Raw genomic sequence first — 10,471 nt, forward strand, 5'->3', positions numbered from 1 at the left:
GAGCGACCGCGCAGACGGATGGGGCTCCAAACCCACACTTGATCGCCAGGCTGGGAAATGACTTCGCGGTGACGGAGGTTGTAGCGCTTAGCATCGACTTCTTGCCGCACGCAGGTTCGTTGCCGAGCCAGCCGGCGGGCAGCCTCTGCATGGCGAACGAATGCATCAGCGTCAGCAAAGGATGGGCGTGCAATATCGGGCAACAACATCGTGTCCAACATAGTCACGACTTCACGACTTCACGACCGTGTACCAAACGAAATGGCGTGAACCCCGTCGTCTCTTGAAGGGAAGTATTGTAGGCAAACGTGACGTACGGAAGGATTTCGTCCCAGTTCTTATGGTCATCGTCGACGTACATAGAAATCATATCAGCGATAGTCTTATTGAGGCGCTCGGTTAGGCCGTTGGTTTGAGGATGGTAAGCTGTGGTCTTACGATGACTTGTGCCACTGAGCCGCATAACTTCCTCAGTAAGCGTGGACGTGAACGCTGTGCCTCGGTCCGTTAAAACAACATAAGGGGCGCCATGGCGGAGGACTATGCTGATGATGAAAAAGTCCACAACTTCAGCTGCAGTGCCGCGGGGAAGGGCTTTCGTCTCACAATACCGGGTTAGGTAGTCGGTGGCAACCACAATATACCGGTTACCCAATGATGACGTGGGATATGGGCCCAGTAAGTCCATGCCGACTTGGTGGAAAGGAATTCTCGGCGGAGCAATGCGTTGGAGCAAGCCAGCCGGCTTGAAAGGTGGTTTCTTCCGACGTTGACACTCGCGGCAAGTGCGTAAATAACGCTTGACAGCCGCAGAAAGCCTGGGCCAGTAATAACGGTGACGAACTCGTGCCATCGTTCGAGAAAATCCGAGGTAGCCGGAAGGAAGCTCGTCGTGGCATGCCTGCAAAACGTCAGTGCGGAGTGCCGTTGGAACCACGAGCAGGTAACCAGAGTTCGTCGGGCCGTAATTCCGTTTGTCGAGGACGCCATCTCGCAAGCAAAACGACGACAAGCCAAGCACGAATAGACGAGGCGGTAACGAGGCGGTATGCTCAAGATAATCGATGAGTGGCCGCAATTCCGTGTCGTCCCTCTGTTGTTGAGCGAGGGCGGACGTGGTCAGAGCACCAATAAAGAGAGGGTCATCTTCGAGGTCATCAGAGCTGGACGGGATAGGAGCACGGGACAATCAGTCTGCATCGCTGTGTTTGTTGCCCGACTTGTAGACAACTGTTACATCAAATTCTTGCAAGCGAAGGCTCCAACGAGCTAGCCGGCCCGAGGGGTCTTTAAGATTCGCGAGCCAACACAGTGAGTGGTGGTCACTCACGACCCGAAACGGGCGACCATACAAGTAGGGCCGGAACATTGTTATCGCGCACACAACAGCTAGGCACTCCTTTTCAGTGGTTGAGTAATTGGCCTCGGACCGAGACAGCGTGCGGCTGCCGTAAGCAATCACGCGCTCAACACCATCTTGCCACTGGACGAGAACTGCACCAAGGCCAATGTTGCTGGCATCGGTGTGAAGTTCTGTATCCGCCTCCTCGTCAAAATGGGCAAGAATGGGCGTTGTTTGTAGGCGTTTGCGGAGCTTTTCGAAGGCGTCATGCTGTTCCTGTGCCCAGACGAAAGGCTGATCGTCTTTTGTCAGCCGTGTGAGAGGCTCAGCCAGCCTGGAGAAGTCTTGCACGAAGCGTCTGTAATATGCGCAGAGGCCAAGAAACCGGCGCACAGCTCGCTTATCAGTGGAAGTCGGGAACGCAGCTACAGCGGCTGTCTTATCGGGGTCGGTGCTGACACCCTCAGGTGTCACAACATGGCCCAAAAACTTCAGCCGTTGGTACGCGAAGTGGCATTTTTCGGGTTTGAGAGATAGACCGGCTGATCGGATGGCCGTCAATACTGCACTCAAGCGTTTGAGATGTTCTTCGTAGGTTGCAGCGAAAATAACCAGATCATCAAGATAGACGAGACACGACTGCCATTTGAGGCCAACCAGGACAGTGTCCATCATTCTTTGAAAGGTGGCCGGAGCGGTACACAGGCCAAAGGGGAGCACCTTGAACTCGTACAAACCGTCGGGGGTTATGAACGCGGTCTTTTCACGGTCACGTTCATCGACTTCGATCTGCCAGTACCCACTGCGTAGATCAAGAGAGGAAAAGTATCGGGCATGATGCAGGCGATCGAACGAGTCATCAATTCGGGGCAACGGATAAACGTCCTTTTTAGTAATCTTGTTGAGGCGACGATAGTCGACGCAGAATCGGAGAGTGCCATCCTTCTTGGCGACCAGCACAACGGGCGAAGCCCACGGGCTTGTTGACGGCTGGATAACCTCGTCGCGGAGCATTTCCTCAACCTGCCTCTGAATCACCTCCCGTTCTTTCGCAGACACTCGATAGGGGTGGTGTTGTATAGGCCTCTCGCCTTCATCCACTACAATGCGGTGTTTAGCGACGGATGTTTGCCGAACTTTAGAAGTGGTCGCAAAGCAGTCACGAAAAGAGTCGAGGATCATGTGGAGGCGGTGTTTCTGATCGGCGGTTAGGTCGGGGTTCACGTCAGTCATAACGGGGGCGTCAGACGTCGATGCATGGGTATCGTTGAGGGACAAGGCGCAGTGGGAGACTGAGTCACTAATTTCATCGAAATAGGCTATGGCGGTTGCTTGCGGCAAGTGGCGGTATTCGGCGCTAAAGTTCGTAACAAAAAGCTGCGTTCGCAGTCCGCGGAGGGAAGTAACACCCCGCTCAACGCAGACTTGTTGACTCAGCAGTAATGATAGGTTACCCTCCGCAACCCCGTGATGAGTGCGTGGGTTGGAGCATTCCACCGTAATAAACAAACTGGAGCGTGGTGGTAGCGTGACATTGTCATCACACACGCGAAAAACAGACCTGTCGGGCTCGCTGCGGTCGGCTATGGCACACTGAGGTGAGAACGTCACGACAAGTTCGCGGAGGTTGATTATCGCACCATGTTCCCGAAGAAAATCTAACCCGAGGATGAGGTCCTCCGAGCAATGAGCCAACACAGCGAAGCAGGCAGTGAAGGTGACACCACGAATCTCCATTCTAGCGGCGCAGACGCCAAGCGGTCTCACCAGATGGCCTCCAGCTGTCCGGATGTGCGTTCCAGGCCAAGGTGTCAGTACTTTCCTTAGGACAAGCGTCAGACCACGACTCATGACGGAGAAATCGGCGCCGGTATCTACGAGAGCAGTCACGCGGCGGCCATCAACGATGACCGGGATTTCAGCCGAAGCTTGGTCCCCTTCAGAAAAACACTGTGTGAGGGAGGTCGGACTAGGGGATCGTTCTCGCGGTCGGGTTGGGGCGTCAAGCGGAGGCGTCTCCGTTCGTCGAAAAGTCGTCGGACTTAAGGGTCGTTCAGATTGTCCGATTGAGGCATCAAGCGAAGGCGTCTCTGGGCGTCGAAAGGTCGTCGCGGCGTGGGGTCGGAGGTCGGGTCGCACGCTAACGTCGGTGAGAGGAGGATGTTCGTAATTATGTCCGGTGACGGCGGCCCTACCTCCGGGGGTCGCCGTCCTCAGTTTTCCCGGCGCGGGCTGGAGGCCTGCCGGACGTAGGACTGGCGGGCTGGTGAAGAAAACCGTCGAGGCGACGGTGACCTGGACTGACGTTTGGCAGTGGGTGCAGGTGGGACGTTGGCCGTTAGGTACTGATCGATCTCGCGGGGTAGTTCACCATAGCGTGGCAGGGGTGCGTCTGGCGAAAAGCCGCGCAGGCCAATCCGGCGGTACGGGCAGTGACGACGGATGTGGCCTGCTTCGCCGCAGTGGAAGCACAGGGGCCTGTTGTTCGGCGTTCGCCACATGTTTGCCTTCGTGACGGGTAGGCGGTCGTCTGGCAGCGCTGTCGTATGCGGGAATCGGTGGGACGGTGCGGCAGGGGCAGGAGAGTAGAACGCCGGCGGTGGTGGCGCAGGACTTCGCAATGCCTCGCTGTATGTCATCACATAATGTGCTGGCGGTTGCGGAGGTGGAGTGGGCTGCACCGTGCGGCGTATCTCGTCACGGACAGCCTCCGAGATGGCGGTGACACTAGGAGGCTGCTCCACAGAGCGAAGCTTCTGCAGCTCTTCGCGAACGATGCTCCTGATGAGCTCTCGGAGGGAGGTGTTCTCATCCCCGGACCTCGGCATGTGGCACTCCACAGCAGTGATGTTTGACGGACGGCCGTAGTGCGCAAACCACTGCTGCAGGGCGCGCTCCATGCCTGCCGCTTCCTTTGCAAAATCGGCGACTGTAGCCAGAGGATCGCGCACGAGCCCAGCGAACAATCGCTCCTTCACGCCCCGCATCAAATGGCGCACCTTCTTGGCTTCCGACATCGAAGGATCAGCGCGGTTGAAAAGCCGGGTCATATCCTCCACGAACATCGCCACGCTTTCGTTTGGCTGCTGCGCTCTCGATTGCAGGGCCAATTCAGCACGCTCCCTCCGTTCGTTGCTGCTGAACGTATCCATCAACTGGCGCCGGAAGGCTTGCCAGGTGTGGATGGCGGACTGGTGGTTTTCGAACCACGTCTTGGCGGCGTCCTGGAGGGCAAAGTAGACGTTCCGAAGCTTGCGGTCCTCGTCCCACAGATTAAATTCAGAGACCCTGTCATACCCGTCCAACCAGTCCTCCACATCTTCAAACTTGTCACCACGAAATGACGCGGGCGTACGAGGCGAATGAAGAAGCAGCGGTGGCGAACTCACAGATTGCTGGAAGGTCTGTCTGGCCACCGTAGAGGTCATCTTGCGGGATGTTGCGGTGAAGGAATTGCACTCGGGGGCTAAGCCTTTCAAGCGGCGGCTTGACTTGTGGACAGGTGTCGTGTCCAGGGGGTGTGGCTGAGCGCTGGAGGTTCCTGGGACCTCTTCGTACATAGATCGCACCCAGCACCTCCACCAAAAATGTCACGGACGCCGGTAGGACGTTCTATTCCTGGCAGTACAGTACCTGGCGAGCACACTGGGCAGAGCGCAGCCGGCAGGCCCTAGCACCCAGCAGAAGAGGACGAAGTCCGGCGCGCGACAAAGGTCGAAGAAAGACCGCACGGGGGCGCCGGTAGAGTGATGTCTAAACTAAGTGCGATAATATATATTCGCTTAATGCTCATTTACGCTTAGTCCACTCTTCGTCTTCTGGCAGTGCCTGTATAGTTTTACGCATCCGCATTACTTGTCACATGCTTTCAGACAAACTTCAGATAAGCTGAGGACATCTACAAGGTCTCATCATGTTTCTTTATGGAAGTGAAGTGTATTCATGGCTACAGCACTCTAACCAACCAAAAGCCGAGCTGTGCACAATGTGAAAGCACCACAGGGCTTTGAAAGCACTGATATTAAACCCTGCTACCATGTTAATTCTTTTCATGCAAGTTCCTGTTTTGTCGGCATGTCAAATATTTGTTGACTATTGTTTACTGTAGCCTCATGTGTCATGCCAATCTGCATCGCTGTGATTTAGCGTATAAGTACCTGCAAGACTACAGTGAAGTAGGCAAGTTGGAGTGACTTCATAGTTAGAATCCAGCGCACAGAGACAAGGACCCAAAGGAAGAAAACTCCACATACGATTGCTGTCAGATAACCGACTCCTCTATATGCAGTGCTGAGTAAGGGATGCGACCAGTGCTTGAGAGAAGTGGTAGAGGCTAATTACGTCATACCCAATGGTGGGGGAAGCTGCATGAGTGGCCCTTCTATAACTATGACAAAACAAAACAGCCTATAGCCCAGCGGCAGTAACATAATCAAGGAAGCATTTTTTTTTTTTCAGTTCTAACCTTTCAGACACGTTCTATGCCCAGAGTGTTTTCATGTTCTTCAGGTTATTTTACACTATATACTTTGTTGCCTTCACATATAAAGAAACCTGTTGCGGGCAAGCCATATGTGCACGTTTTTTTCCTTTTGTCCTTGTCTGTTCGTACCAGATTATAAGTATGAAAGTATGTAGAAAAATACTTTGGGATGAAATTAATGCACCTCAACCGTTGCATTTTCATCCATCACCTGTGTTGTGCTATTGGATGAACGTGGTGCTGTCTTAGATAATTTGAGCTGGAAAGCGTTGCTGATGCAGTTTGTAGTTGGCCCAATTTCACCAGAATCAGCTGCGTTAGCAGTGCTATAATAGCTAGCAATCTCAACAGAGCTGCATTGTACTGGAATATGAATTATCTCATATTAATCCTATTGTACACAACAATACTGTTCTTGCAAGTGCTTCTTTTTGCTGTTACCGTGTTAGTGTGATGTTGCACTCATGTATTGTAATACAGCATTTGTTGTTTCGACAGCGGTGATAATATACCTCTTTGTAACTTTTCGTAGGTTTTTGAGTACATTTTCAAAAAAAAAAAAGATGTACCAGTTTCTTAATAATGTGCTTTTCATGTCTCACTTGCTGAAGAAAGTAATAGAGGTTGACGTACAGATCTCCGCACGCCTGTCTCGAACGGCGCAACGCGGAGTAAGCTTGCGTCACTTAGGAGTGGCCGGCGTAGGGCTCGAAAGAAGACCTTAATCATGCATGCATGCACCCATATCGCGTGAACATTGTCACAAATGCACAACAGAGCGCGCCGGTCGACTGTACAACGCAAACCCGACATGAAGCACAAACTGAGTCAATCGTCCACCCTTGTAATAATAACCCATATCTTGTCGTGCACATCATTCGATTATTCGCCGAGTACAGATCTGTGCTCTCGAAAGTACCGACATCTTTCACCGCGAGCACCTAATGCTACAAGCTTACCACGTTCAGGATTGAATGTCGCGATGGTGTTTGCGGGGTCTCGTAACCTAGCTGAAGAAAAGCAGGCAGTGAAGAACGTTCACTGATGTTCTTATTTTAACAGCATGAGTGGGCTGAAACGAGCGGTCAGCTACACCATGACCATATGGACCGCATGGAGCAGACAGCATATACATGGTGATGATGATAATGCGCTGAAACTTTATATCAATGATATGGCGAGCAACAAAAATAAAATTTTCTTATACAATAAGCTAGACTACATAATTTACCAATATAATTTCGTGAGTTGTTGTTGAGGGTTTCGCGTCAACAACGCATGTAAAAAACTGCATTTCAGCCGAAGCCAACCACAATAGCCTCAATCCAACATGCCGACTTCCTTGGAAGCATTCGTGCCATGGATGATTCGCGCAGATGTTCATGACTTGCGGTGCCTTGGCGGTTCCTAGAGGACGTTAATGGTTTGAGTGGCTGCTGTTTCTGCACGGAACGCTGTCACATTCCGCGATGCGGCAGTTTCAGTACAGGTGACCGTAGAATAAGCGCGTTTCGTTGTGTTACATTCACTGTTACATTATGTGTGTAGTAATTTTACTTCCGTGTGTAACATTGGGAGAAGAAAGCAGTACTTGTGCCACAGAAGCATCAATGTAACAACGCGCTTCTGAAGAAATTTCGATTCCTTCTTAGCACGGAGAATATACAACACATCTGTGAAGGTATAGAGCAGATTTGGCGCCCCCCTTTCATTGGTTAGGCTACGCTGTGCACATGCCTATGGTTGAGGTTGAACAAGCTGAAGTAAAAAGAAGTGCCATCCTTCAGAATAAAATGACAATATAAAAAGGTACCATGTACAATGAAAAAATAAGCAATAAAGGGTGTCTGAAACCACTGCCTTTTATATTTCCTGAATTCCACCTGTAGTCCCCCCCCCTTTTTTGCACTAGTTTGTCACTGCTTGAATTGAATCCCAGCACGTAGTTTGCTGCTACTGACTCCTCGCTCTCCTAACCTTCTCTATTTATCCAGCAGCAGAAATGTTTTTAAACTCGGGAGTTAATAATTATGAAGTTTCGGTTGGGTTCTCATATGTCACCATTGTGGCAATGCTACTTTCAGGGTCACAGTTACGCTTATGACTCATTCCAGCTAGAAGTAGTAATGCATAAGAAAGCATTACCCTCTAGGCCTTATAATAGGGTTTGGATTTGCTCGATTTGTACATTTCAAAAATTTGGCAGGCTTTTTTTTGGAGTTTTTTTTTCAACCAAATTTTCAGTTTCTTTTGGCAAATATTGTTTTGAACAGAATTGCCTTTATTTTTGGTCACACATTTGGTATCCAGGTATGGTCAAAAGTCACTAAGTTCATCTGAGCTTGTTCGAGAGCACCACCACTTGAATCACCTGTAATTAACGCACATATCACCTGGTGATACGAGAGGTGGAAGGCCCTAGATGGTTAATTTTTACATTTCCTTGCTTATTTGAGATATAATGTGCACGCAGTGTTCAGTAGGCAGAGAGTGAATTTCGTTTTCGAATGCAAATATTTGAGGAGAAAAAACTATAAAAAACGCTCTGCTGAGATACTTTTGCACAAATTCGATAGATTCAAACTCTCACATAGTTCAAACGCTCTTTTTTTCACTTTTGCCCGGGAAGAGGTAAAGGGGGCAAAAAGTGACTGGTTGCGTGCCTTTTTTTCTGTAAAAACCCACAAGGAAGGGGTACCTTTTCGCGCCATTGTTACGGAAAGGGACTCCTGGCAAGGCGCGGTATTCAGATTTTTGCAGAAGCATATCAGCTCGTTACCTTTCATGGATCCTTTTATGATTCGAAGTTCGTGGGAAGTCATAAGCTACCTAAAGAACAGGGGACAAGCTTCTGAGAGCCTGTACGCTTTCTCTTTGGATGTGGTAGATTTGTTTTATTCTATCCCACAGCCGGATATGCTGCGGGCTGTAAGAGATCTTATCGAAGCATCGGGTGCTGTCGCATTTCAGAACTCGACGGGTTTATCTATTGACAACTTCTTAGAAGTGTTTTGTGTTTACCTTGCATCAACATTTGTTATTCATAACGGACAGTCTTTTCTTCAAAAAGAAGGCATATGCATTGGTTCCTGCCTTGCCCCCATTTTAAGTGAATTCTTTTTAGCCCATTGTGACAGGCACATTAGCGACAGCCTTGATAAATCTGTTTTTGTTTAAGTGTTTAGGTGTGTGGATGATTATCTTGTGGTAAAGAAATCGACAGAAGGTGGCCAAAGTAGCAATGCTATACAAATATGTGATCAAGGTGTTCGAAAAGTGTTCCCTCGGTCTGCAGTTTACGTTTGAGGATCCTATCAAAGGCAGTCTGCTGTACCTTGACGTTTGTTTGAGTTTAGATAAGGATAAAGTCTGCTGGGTGTATCAGCCGCGTACCAAAAAAGGCATTTTGAAATATGATCCGGCCCTCTCAAAGGTAGTAAAGAGGGGGATTGCCCTAAATTGCCTACGTGAGGCTGTCAACAAATCGTGTAAGAATAAAGTCTTGGCCACTGTGCAGATGAAGTCACAGCGCCTGAAAAGGGCTGGTTTCCCACAAGAAATCATCGCCTCTGTGGTGGAAAGCCTAGTGAAGGAGCTAAACGCTGGGAAGCGAAAAGAAAAGGCTCCCCAGACTAGGCGTCCGGCGGTGATCCCCTACATACACAACGTGTCGCACCGGCTTAAGAAAGTGGCCGAGAAGTGCGGGGTATCCGTCGTGTTTTCAGCGCCCAATAAGCTCTCACAAAACTTGAAATTCTGGAATATTGCCGGACAAACTGTTTTCCTTGAATTTCAGGTGCCGTTTATTATTTTTATTTAATCTTATTTGCGGTGTTCTTTGTGATGATTTATGACATTATCTTTCTTTTGTGCGTTCGTTAGTGCATGATGTGCATAAGTGGTTTGTAAAGTACTGATTTATTCATTTTTTTCAGCAGTGAGTGATGTATTCATCATGCTGATATATTTTTTATGTATGTATGTACGTATGTATGAGTATAGCCATCGTCTTCCTCCTGTACTGTCGGGAATGTAAAAGAGCCGGGACCCTTTGACAAGCGGTCACCACAGCTTTTAGTCCCGGCTCCTCCTTCGTAACAAAGGAAATAAACTACAACTTCAACTTCAACTTCAAATGTGTCGAGCTCTCAACGAGGTGAATGACCATCCTGGGTGCACAACGAAGAATGCCACCCGTTTCACAACATGCGTCACAGGGGTGGTCTACGAGATTCCGCTCTCGTGCAAGATGTCGTACATTGGCCAGACAGGCAGGTGCCTGAACGATAGGTTGAGGGAACACCGTCGTGCTGTGCAAGCTGCAGCAACGGATGGGCACCTAGCAGAACACTGCAAGCCATGTAAAAAATGTAAAGCAAATGAGCCGCAGTTCAATGCCATACGCACATGCGGTAAAGGAAAAAAGAGTCTTGACAGAGAAATTATAGAGGGTTATCGCATTGTAAAGAAAGCTGAAAATTGTATCGGCACTCCTTCCCTGATCTTATCACGCAAGAAAATTGCTTACTTTGATACCTGTTCACGCTAAACACACTTGTGATAAAGCCGATTCATTGCTTGGTTTATAATTTGTTTCCGCCCTCTATGTATCTGTATATATGTGTTTTTTCCTGAGTAAAGAACTA

Source organism: Amblyomma mixtum, chromosome 4, assembly GCF_055824585.1.
Source record: "Amblyomma mixtum isolate Tamu chromosome 4, ASM5582458v1, whole genome shotgun sequence".
NCBI lineage: Eukaryota > Metazoa > Arthropoda > Arachnida > Ixodida > Ixodidae > Amblyomma > Amblyomma mixtum.